At 43.9% G+C, this 9,805-nt stretch overlaps 1 long non-coding RNA gene across 6 annotated transcripts in view; it reads left to right on the top strand.

Annotated features, from left to right (window-relative positions):
• LOC118969445 (uncharacterized) overlaps positions 1 to 9,805 on the top strand; it is a 51,918-nt gene continuing 42,113 nt past the window's right edge. For 5 of the 6 annotated variants that reach the window (XR_012124717.1, XR_012124712.1, XR_012124714.1 and 2 more), the window contains exon 1: positions 1 to 453. This is a non-coding gene — a long non-coding RNA (uncharacterized lncRNA). The remainder of the gene's footprint in view (positions 454 to 9,805) is intronic. The other variant, XR_012124716.1, reaches the window with a different exon arrangement.

Raw genomic sequence — 9,805 nt, 5'->3', positions numbered from 1 at the left:
TCGCAGACTTATGCCAAGCCCCCTGACCTCTGGAGGATTACGGACTTCCTGCTCCAGGCTGGCCTGATGTGGGTGCCCCTTTTTCTCAAGGGGTGGCTCCATCTACAAACCAAGTCTTCAGTTCGCTGCGCACGCCTGTGTCCCACTCGCATAGGAACGGAACACGCTTAATCACAAATATCCTGGGAGCGGCTGAGTTCCAAGCCACGCGCACAGGCCGGGGCAGCTTCGCCACGTGACCTCTACGAGTTTACGAAGCACCGGGGCGGGAGCGCGGTCCTCACGAGCTGCCCAATCAGGGGCGCAGCCGGGCGGGTGGGCGGGGCGCCGCCGCGCGGACTCTCACCTGCGCTCAACTGGGCAAGTGCCTCAGTTGCTGCGTCAGCCGCCCTGTGAGCTGCACCTGCCGGGAGCCGCAGGGACGACGCCGGGGGACCCAGCAGCCGGCCAGCGGTGGGTGTGCGGGCCCGGTGTCCCGGGATCGGGCGGAGAGGCCGGTAGGATACGGCCGTGGCGGGACCCGGCCGTCCCGCGGGCATCTCTGGGGTTCAGACCTGAGTCCTCCGGGGGCGCCGCTCGGACCTCGGGCCCCTCCGGCCCGCGGCGTGGGTGCTGGGCCGGCAGCCGGGCCCGGACGTCCTGTCCGGTTACAGCGCGCGGCCCCGGAACCTCTCTGGGCGTCTCTCAGGTTGTGCGGTGACCACGGGGAGGGGCCTCAGGGACCGTAGTGACTCGGCCTCCGGGGCTCGTGCGTGGGAGGAGCTGTGCTCTGTGGGGTCCCCGTCCATCCTTTCTCCAGTGGGGGAAGCGTGTTCTCCTGAGTTTCCTGAATGTTTGGGGAGCAGGGTCTGTCCCCCATCCTACCTCTTCCTAGGACTGGCAGTAAATCCAAAATCCAGATCCCTCCCGCCTCCTGAAATGCCAGCTTCGCGTCTCCGTTTCAGTTTCGTTACCAGCTGTTTGTGTTCCGGGGTGCATTTCGAACAGACGCAGTATTTTAATGGTTTATTAGTTTCCCACAGTCAATGGATGGTGGTTTTTAAAAGGTTTTGTGTGCGTGTGCGTGCGTGTTTGTGTGTATATTTTACATGAGAAGGAAGCAGAGAATAACCTTCTGGAACTATGTTGCATGAACTCTTCGTGCCTCCCCCCAGGATCTGCCCTGGGCACAGACGTCCCAAGGGAGGTCCTGTTGGGTAAAGGTTCCTGTTTGGAGACTCTCCTGGGTGATGTGACCTGTCAGCGCTGTCACTACCTGGGTTTGTCAACTGAAAAGATTTATTCACTTCATTGAGTCTAAGATTTTCAATAAATATAAAATGTATTTAACCAACAGATCTTAAAAGGGTGCAATATATTTCCAAAGAGTCAAGAAAGAAGTGCATTTTAGGAAAAATGAAATAATGGATTCCAGCATTATTACATGTTAAAAATTCATTTCTTTATTCTCCTGAAAGTGTTTAATATTCTGAGGTCTGTTCTTTTGGGTGATTTCAAATGGAATATTGGGGCTTAGAGTTGTAACACGTAGAAGTGTTAAAATAAGATAGTTTTCCAACCAGTGTCTTGCTGTCTAAATAATAAATTGATGCCCTAATTTTCTGAAAGGAACAGATATTTGAATTTTCTGGTTGAATAAGAAAAAGTGCCTTGCAGTTTTCTGCCCTCCTTTCCACAATAAATACAGGGTTTGAGTGATTTTACCTGACTGCAGGTGGCAGTCATGACACGTGGGCCCTGCAGGGCTCACAGGAGAAACTTCTGTGGGCAGATGAGGCCCCAGTGGAAGTGATGTCTACCCAGGAGACCACAGTGGAGGACACGGTGGCTGTGCAAAGAGTTATACAAGCCTTTACTGCACTTACTGACTGCGTTTGGAAAACCAAAGTGAACAATGGGTCAGGTTGACAAGGGTGCATTTCTGGAAGTGATTATAGCGTGTGGGGACTGGAACATCATTCTTACAGCTGTTTCAGGTCCTGACTCTCACCTCTTCAACTCCCGTTTTGCATTTCTTATACACATGGTCTTTTTGGGCAGTGTGAGGTCAGGAAGTGTGAGATGTCTTTCCCATCAGGAGGGGCAGATGGACCCTTCCCTTGGGTATGCTTTTGGGACCCGGGCATACCCTTCTACCACATGGCATGGGGGTGAGAACAATTCATTCTGTGAAGGTCACGTAAGTGTGTTCACATTTATGTGAAACGTGTGTATATACACAGCACATGCCCAGTTATTCAATAAGCATCAATTCCCTCCTCTGCCTTCTAGTAGGTGCTGCTGTGAACAAATCAGAATACCGCTGCTCCTTGAAGCTGACACTGTAGGAGACAAGATAAAAGTAAAATATACAATGTATCTGGCAGTTGTTTTCAGAAGGAAAGAAAGAGCAGGGGTGGAGTGTGGAGGGTCTGGGCTCTAGGTGTCTGCATCATCTATGAGCATTTGTGGGTTTTCATGTCTACAGATGTATTCACCAGCATGTGCCATGACAAAAGTCTGTGATTTGTGTGTCTGAGTAGGCATATGTATGTGTGAATCCTTAAAATCTACAATGCTTATGTTATTTTTTGCCTATTTGCCCTGGGTTGCCCCTCCCACACCATGCTGAATAGCCCTAGCAATAGCAGACACCTTATCTTGTTCCAGTGCAGAGACGAGGCCGAGAAAATCTCTGAGATGTAGAGACAAGGCCGAGAGAATCTCTGAGCTGTCAAAGCATGCACGACCCCAGGGTGGAAAATTCCACCGGAGCAAAGCGGGCAAACAGGAAAACCGCAGAAGCTAAGATAGAGCCCAGGTCAGGAAAGCCCCTTCACCCCAGCCAATCAAGTACTGCCACCCCTGGGTAAAGTAGGTCACCCAGAAACGAGCAAGAACCACCTGCAGGAGGGCTGCTAACCACCTTATGTAAGCCAACCCTATATAAGGATGCTAAAAACAAGGGTTGGAGTCCTGGTCAAGGCTCCACTGCGCCGGATGCGACTGGGACCCTAGCTCGAGCTAGCAATAAAATTCCTCTCTGCCTTTGCACTGCTGGCTGTGGACTTGTCTATTCACACCCGGGACCCGAAACTCCGAGCAGAACACTAGTTTGTATTAATTACTTTATATTTTCACTGTCTTCGGGTGTTTTGACATCTTGGGGTCTTTCAGACCCAGAGAGTGATTGCCCTTCCCAGGGGTACCTAATTCCAAGGGTGGGTGGACAACTTGCCTGGAGCCTGCCTTTTATGTGAAGACTGCCCAATCTAGCGCTGTATTCCCACCTCCCTTCTTATCTATCTCTCACACCCCAAACTGATTATTTCCCCTGCCCTAACCCAGCCCAGGGTCAGGTACTACACAACTACTGACAGCCTCTATGCCCCAAAGCCTTCTGTGATTATTCAAACTGGCACCCCTAAGATGTTACTCAGCTCTGCCCGGCCTTTCCTGCAGAAACCCTAAATAAAGGCTTGGCCTAGGCCAAGTCCTCAACTTACAGAATTTCTAGAAGGAACATATGGCAAATATCATACTTACTTCTGAGAAAATGGAAGCTTTTCAACAAAGATCAGGAACAAGGCAAGGATGTTCCCTCTCACCATTTCTCTTCATCATTGTTCTAGAAGTCCTAGCAAATGCACTAGGACAAGAAAAGGAAATAAGTGTTGGGATTGAAAGAAGGCTGAATACAATTTTTCTAACATGTTTGTCTATGTAGAAGATCCCCCCAAAAATGGATTTTAAAAGTTTCTGAAACTAATAAGAAATCAGAGGAAGATCACAGGCTATAAGGGGAATGTACAAATATCAGTTGCTTTCCTATACTATTGGAATTTTTTTTACATCTCATATTTTTACTATTTCTATTATTTTAAATATATTAGTAAACTCAGTTTTCCCAGAGATGTAATTCAAAAATAAATAGTTATAAATTTACAACAATAAGAAATTAGAAAAGCTGTTAGAAGCAAGTGATAGATCGGATACTGCAGACTCTTCAAAGAGTGGTTTGTCCCTGTGTTTCCTTAAAGTCATCTGCCTCCACAGGGTGAGTGAAACGGAGAGTGAAGTCGCAGAGGAGTGGCCGGGAGAGCTCTTCCGTCTTCAGTTCTGAAGAAACAGCGCTGATGTTTGTAGTGAGGGCTCCCACCGTCAGCTTACAGTCCGCAGCATGATTCTTCAGCATCTTTAAGTCAGGTTCTTGCCTTGGCCTTTTCCTGAGTCAGGGGCAATTTACCCGAATTCACTCACTCCCGAGCCACTGCCCACCGGCACCGGAGCTCTACCGCTGCATGACGCAAATTCGCAGAGAATTGGATTTGTTTTTTAATTTTGTTATCATTAATCTGCAATTACATGAAGAACATAATGTTTATTAGGGTCCCCCCTTCACCAAGTCCCCCCCACAAACCCCTTTACAGTCACTGTCCATCAGCGTAGTAAGGTGTGAACAATTGGATTTTGAAGTTAAAAATATAATGCGTTCACAATAATACTAAAAAAATACTTAAGTATAAATCTAACAAAATATGTACAAGATCTATATGAGGAAAACCACACAACTGCTGACAACAGTCAATAAAGATCCAAAATAAGTGGAGATATTCTATGTTGACAGGAAGGCTCAATATTGTTAAGATATCGGTTGTCTCCAATTTGATCTGTGGATGACTATTTTTTGTATATTGGCAAATTGATTTTGAAGTTTATATGGCAGAAAAGCCAGCACAATACTGTAGATGAAAGACAGGACTGGCACCAACTGACTTTAACACTAACTATAAAGTTATAGTAATCAAGACAGGGGGGGTGTTGGCCAAGAGAACAGACATATGGATGAGTGGCATAGGATAGAAAGCCCAGAAGCAGACTTGTACAAGTACAATCAACTGATCTTTGAAAATGGAGCAAAGGCAGTTCAATGCAGAACGGACAGTTTTTTCAGTAGTTGGTGCTGGAATGATTGAACATCCCCATGCAGAGAAATGAATCTAGACATAGACTACAATTTTCACAAGAAAGAACTCAAAATATATCATAGACCTACATGTAAAATACAAAAAACTTGCAGAATATAATGAGAGAAAATCTAGGAAACCTTGGGTCTGGTGAGGTTTCTGATATGGAACAAAAGCAAGATCCAAGAGAAAAGCTGATAAGGTGAACTTCATTAAAATTGAAAAACTGCAGTTGAGAAGAAGCCACTGTTAAGGGAATGGGTGTCAAGCCACATGCTGAAAGAACATATTCTCAAAACACATATCTAGCAAAGGACCGGTATCAAAAATATAGGAAGAATTCTTAAAGCTGAATGGTAACAAAGCAAACAGCCTGATCAAAAAATATGCCAGAGATCTAAACAGACATCTCACCCAGGAAGATATACTGATAGCAGATTGAATGTATGAAAAGATCAACATCATTGTCATTAGGGATTTGCAAATTAGGGGATATTTTGTTGGGATGATATAGATGAAGATTTTTATATCTTCTTGGAGAATTGGCCCTTTTATCACTGCATAATGTATCTTTATCCTTGATTATTTTCCTTGTTCAGAAGTTTGCTTTCTGAAAGTAAAATCAAATTCTTGGCCTGTTCAGTCAAGAATCTCTGCCATAACCAAGTCTTGTTTTAATGCTTGCTTGGTCATGTCAGATTGTTTCTCTTGCAGCGTGTCTTGTAATTTTTAGTTGAAAGCTGGACATGATATTGTTGGTAACAGGATTTGAGTTAAATAGGCCTTTAGTGTTAGATTTTATGTTTTACTGAATAGCGGTTTGACTCTTGTTTGCTGAGCTATAGGTGTCAAGCTTCAGTGTCCTTTAGGTCCTTTGTATTTTTTGCTCCTGTTGGGTTTGGGTTTCCCTAGAACTCATTTCTTAGAGGAACCTGTGTTTTAGGGCTCACTTAGTTGCAATTCACTGTTATTAAACTGGAGCCCTCTTAATATGGTGGCTTGAGCAAAGCAGAGAGTTGGGTGAGCCTTTATTTTGTCAAGGGATGAAGCTGGGTGTTTTTGAGGTTTGACAAACCTAGCAGGTGGCACGCAATGAAGAGGGGCATGTGTGGCCCTTCCTAATTTGGTTGCCCATTGTGGACCAGGCAGGGTGAGTGGATTAAATAACATGGTCCTAGTCTAATGGCATGAAAGATCTTCAGAAAAATTCCACTGAGACACTTAAAAAAATACCTGATCACTACACCTCAAAACTCAATTTAATCAACAAGGAACTGGCAACCTGTACAGAGAAGAAGAATCTTAGCAGATTGACGACTAAATATAATGTGATATCCTGAATCTGCTCCTAGAACAGAAAAATATCAAGGAAAAACTAAGGAAAGTTGAGTAAAATATAGACACAGAACTGTATTAATTCTGGTTCATTGAGTATAAAAAAATTTCCAAACTAGTGTAAGATGTTCACAGTAGGAGAAACTGGGCACAGACATACGAGGACTCCCTGTATGGTCTTTGAAATTTTTTCCTAAACCAAAGATCATGAGAAAATAGCAAGTTTTATGAAAATCATTATGACAGGCTGAGATTGAATATAGCATCCATTTATGGACTTACTAAACCTATTAAACATGTTTTTAATTTGGCTCATAAAAAAAGATGTAAAAACATACTCTATACAGAAGACGTAGCTACAGTTAGAAGAGTCAGTAGGGAAAGTGTGTGTGTGGAAATGTACATATTAAATCAGGAAACTATAAATGAAAAGAGAGCCGGGGTAGTGTTTCTGATATCAAAGTAGAAGTGAAGCCTAAAGCATTAAATGTGATAATGAAGGGCCCTTTTTAAAATTATGGTATCAGTGATATACAATCTTATGAAGGTTTCACATGAGCAGCATTGTGGTTACTACATTCACCCCTATTATCAAGTCCCCCCCCCACCCCATTGCAGTCACTGGCCATCAGTGTAGTAAGATGCTATAGAGGCACTACTTGTCTTCTCTATGCTATACTGCCAATGAAGGGCACTTAAAAAATATTTTCTTTTTCCTGGTTTCCTTTATTTTTTGAAGGACAATTCTTGATGTTAAAACCTGCAATTCACAATGAAGATTTAACACTTCTGAACAAGGTGTATCGCATGACTATATATGAAAGACAACACTCTAATAATAAAAAATACACATTTGTCTTAAGTGATATGATAACAGTCACAAAGATCATCTGTAAATCATAACAAACTTATATACAGAAATATTACTAAAATGCTCTCAGATGACAATGCAAAATAAAGCATTTAAAAATAGAAACAAAAACTGTTTTCTAGATTTGTTAACCTGCGTTCATTAGTAGCTACTAACACTGAAGTCCATCAAAACTTTAATATATTTGTATGCTTTTTGTGGAGAGAAAGGGACAGAGAGGAAGTCGGAGAGCGTGCAGGGCCCTGCAGCTGGGGCAGCAGGGGCGGCACAGGCAAGCGGGGAGCAGTCAGGGGGGGCCGGGATGGATGAGCACAGGTGTGCCCCCCCTGGGCTCCCGGCCCAAGAAGCCAGGCCTAGTTAAACCGTCGAGCTCAGTGTTGGGGGAACAGGAAACCAGGCCCGCACCAGCGGTTCTGACGGGCGTGGGGTGGATCCGGACCTGGGTTCCAATCCTGCCTCCTCTGATAACCCTACAAATTACTTCCCCTACATTTGTTTCCTTATTTGTATGATGTTGACCTTACTGGATTCTTTCAAGGATTAAATGAAATACCATAAAAAAAAACAGAAACAAAAACAAAGAGAAGGCCCTCCCACCTGGAAAGGTACAAAACTTTCCTTAAACTTAACTTTGGGTACAAGGGGAAATATACACTGAAACGATAAGACTGCCGCTCTACTACCAGGGAAAAGAGATGTGGGCCAAGGGAGAGGATACTAGGATATTACTAAGCACAGGTAAAAAGTCTGAACTGTCTACTAATTAAAGCTAAACTCATACAAAACCATAGAATGGGAGTTAACCAGGGGCTGGGAAGCAGGGGAATTAAGGAGATGTAGTTTAAAGATACAAACTTTAGACTAGAAAATCAATACATTGTGGAGATCGAATGTCCAGCATAGTCAAAATACTGTATTATATATTTCAAAATTAATAACAGACAAGACTACAAAAAAGTGATAATGATGTGACTTGAGGTGTTAGCTAATGCTACAGTGACATTGCATTATGTAAATATATCCACATAACACACTGTACACCTTAAACTTAAAGTTATATTGTCAATTATATATCAATTTCTATAAAAAAAAGTACTTTATTCTGGAACATGCTCAGGCCCAGATGTATATCTGTCTTTCCCATCTTACAATGTAATGCTGCTACTCTTGTGCAGTATTATGACTCAGTCACTTAGATAACAGCCAGTAATGATGGGCATTAAAGGTCACTGTTATACGGTATCTTGTGGTCAGATAGTAAGTCACTACTGGAGTTCAGTGGAAAGCCAAGGTTCTTTTTCAAATGAGAAACATTTTCGGGAGGAGGGTATGACCACTTTGAAATTTTAGGGTTCGGTATTTTGATTCTCATATTTGGGGTCTCCATAAGCTCCATACAGGCTACTCCAGTACATCAGATCTGTGTAGTAAGACTCAAATAGAAGGACAGTCACGCTGCAGCCTGGATATGATGCAGAACTTTTTCTTTTCTGGTTCCATGCAAAACTGGCCCTCTTATGTGTCACCCAGGAAATGAGTGACTGGCAGGCTCAAATGTGCTTGTGGTCTCCATAATGTAAACACTCCCACTGACCTTGATAGCTACCTGTTGGAGGGCAGTATAAAGTGCAGCAAATTGTCTCCATACTGCAGGTGGTATTTCATCCTATGTTAGGACAACTGAAACCCTAGAAAACCCACACACATGGGCCATGACATTCATGACATTTATACTGCAAAATTCTATATCCATGTGTCTGCACTCTGTTTTGACACAAATAAGAACTTAGGACCTAGGCGTTAGACTAGATAGTAAAAGTAAATTGTTGTGGACATTCTCAAGATGGCAGTGTGAGTGAGGTGGCGGAAATCTCCTCCCAAAATGATATGTATTTTGAAAATACAGCAAATACAACTATTCCTAAAAGAGTGACCAGAAGATACAGTACACCAGCCAGGCTACATCTACGTCTCATGGAAAAGAGTAAAATACAAAGCCGTGACCTGGCAGGACCCGGGCACTCTGGTCAGTCAGCGCAGCTCACCAGCGGGAGGGAAAGCATCAGAGTGGGGAGGGAGTGGGAGCACAGGACTGCGAAATAACCAGGCCTGGTGATCTGCTCCCGGAGCACAGACACACACTGCATGGTGCACTGGGTAGTAGAGGAACGGAAAAGCAAAATCCAAGACTCAGACTGCGAACAGATTCCCACAGCCAACTGCCCTGGGACAAAAGGAAAGCAGGAGCTATAAAAGAAACGGACAAGGGTTTAACAGATGGACAGAATCGTCTTGGCACCCTCAGCCCAGCAGGCTGGGAACTTCAAGGAACTTCAGGCTCCCTAACCCCCTGGGTGGCAACACAGCTCCAAAGCCAATCACGGTGATAAGCAGCGTGCCGTTGATGCCCCTTTCTCCCAGATAATTGTCTTTGTTCTAATGTCAACCAAAATCTGTCCTGTATCCGAGTGTTGCTTTGCTGACTTGTCTCTTGAGAATGTGTGCTCTTGCCTTTTAGTGTGCCTTCCGATTTGTGCTTGAAAACCAGATGTATCAGGTAGTAGGATTCGAGGAAAGTAGGTCTTCAGGGTGAGAGTCTGTGTGTTCTTGAATAGGCATTAGGTAAGGCCCAATACTTGCTTTAGCTGTGTGT

Source organism: Manis javanica, chromosome 13 (genome assembly GCF_040802235.1).
Source record: "Manis javanica isolate MJ-LG chromosome 13, MJ_LKY, whole genome shotgun sequence".
NCBI lineage: Eukaryota > Metazoa > Chordata > Mammalia > Pholidota > Manidae > Manis > Manis javanica.
Note: the sequence above shows the minus strand (reverse complement) of the source record. Positions and strands in the feature narration are given on the sequence as shown.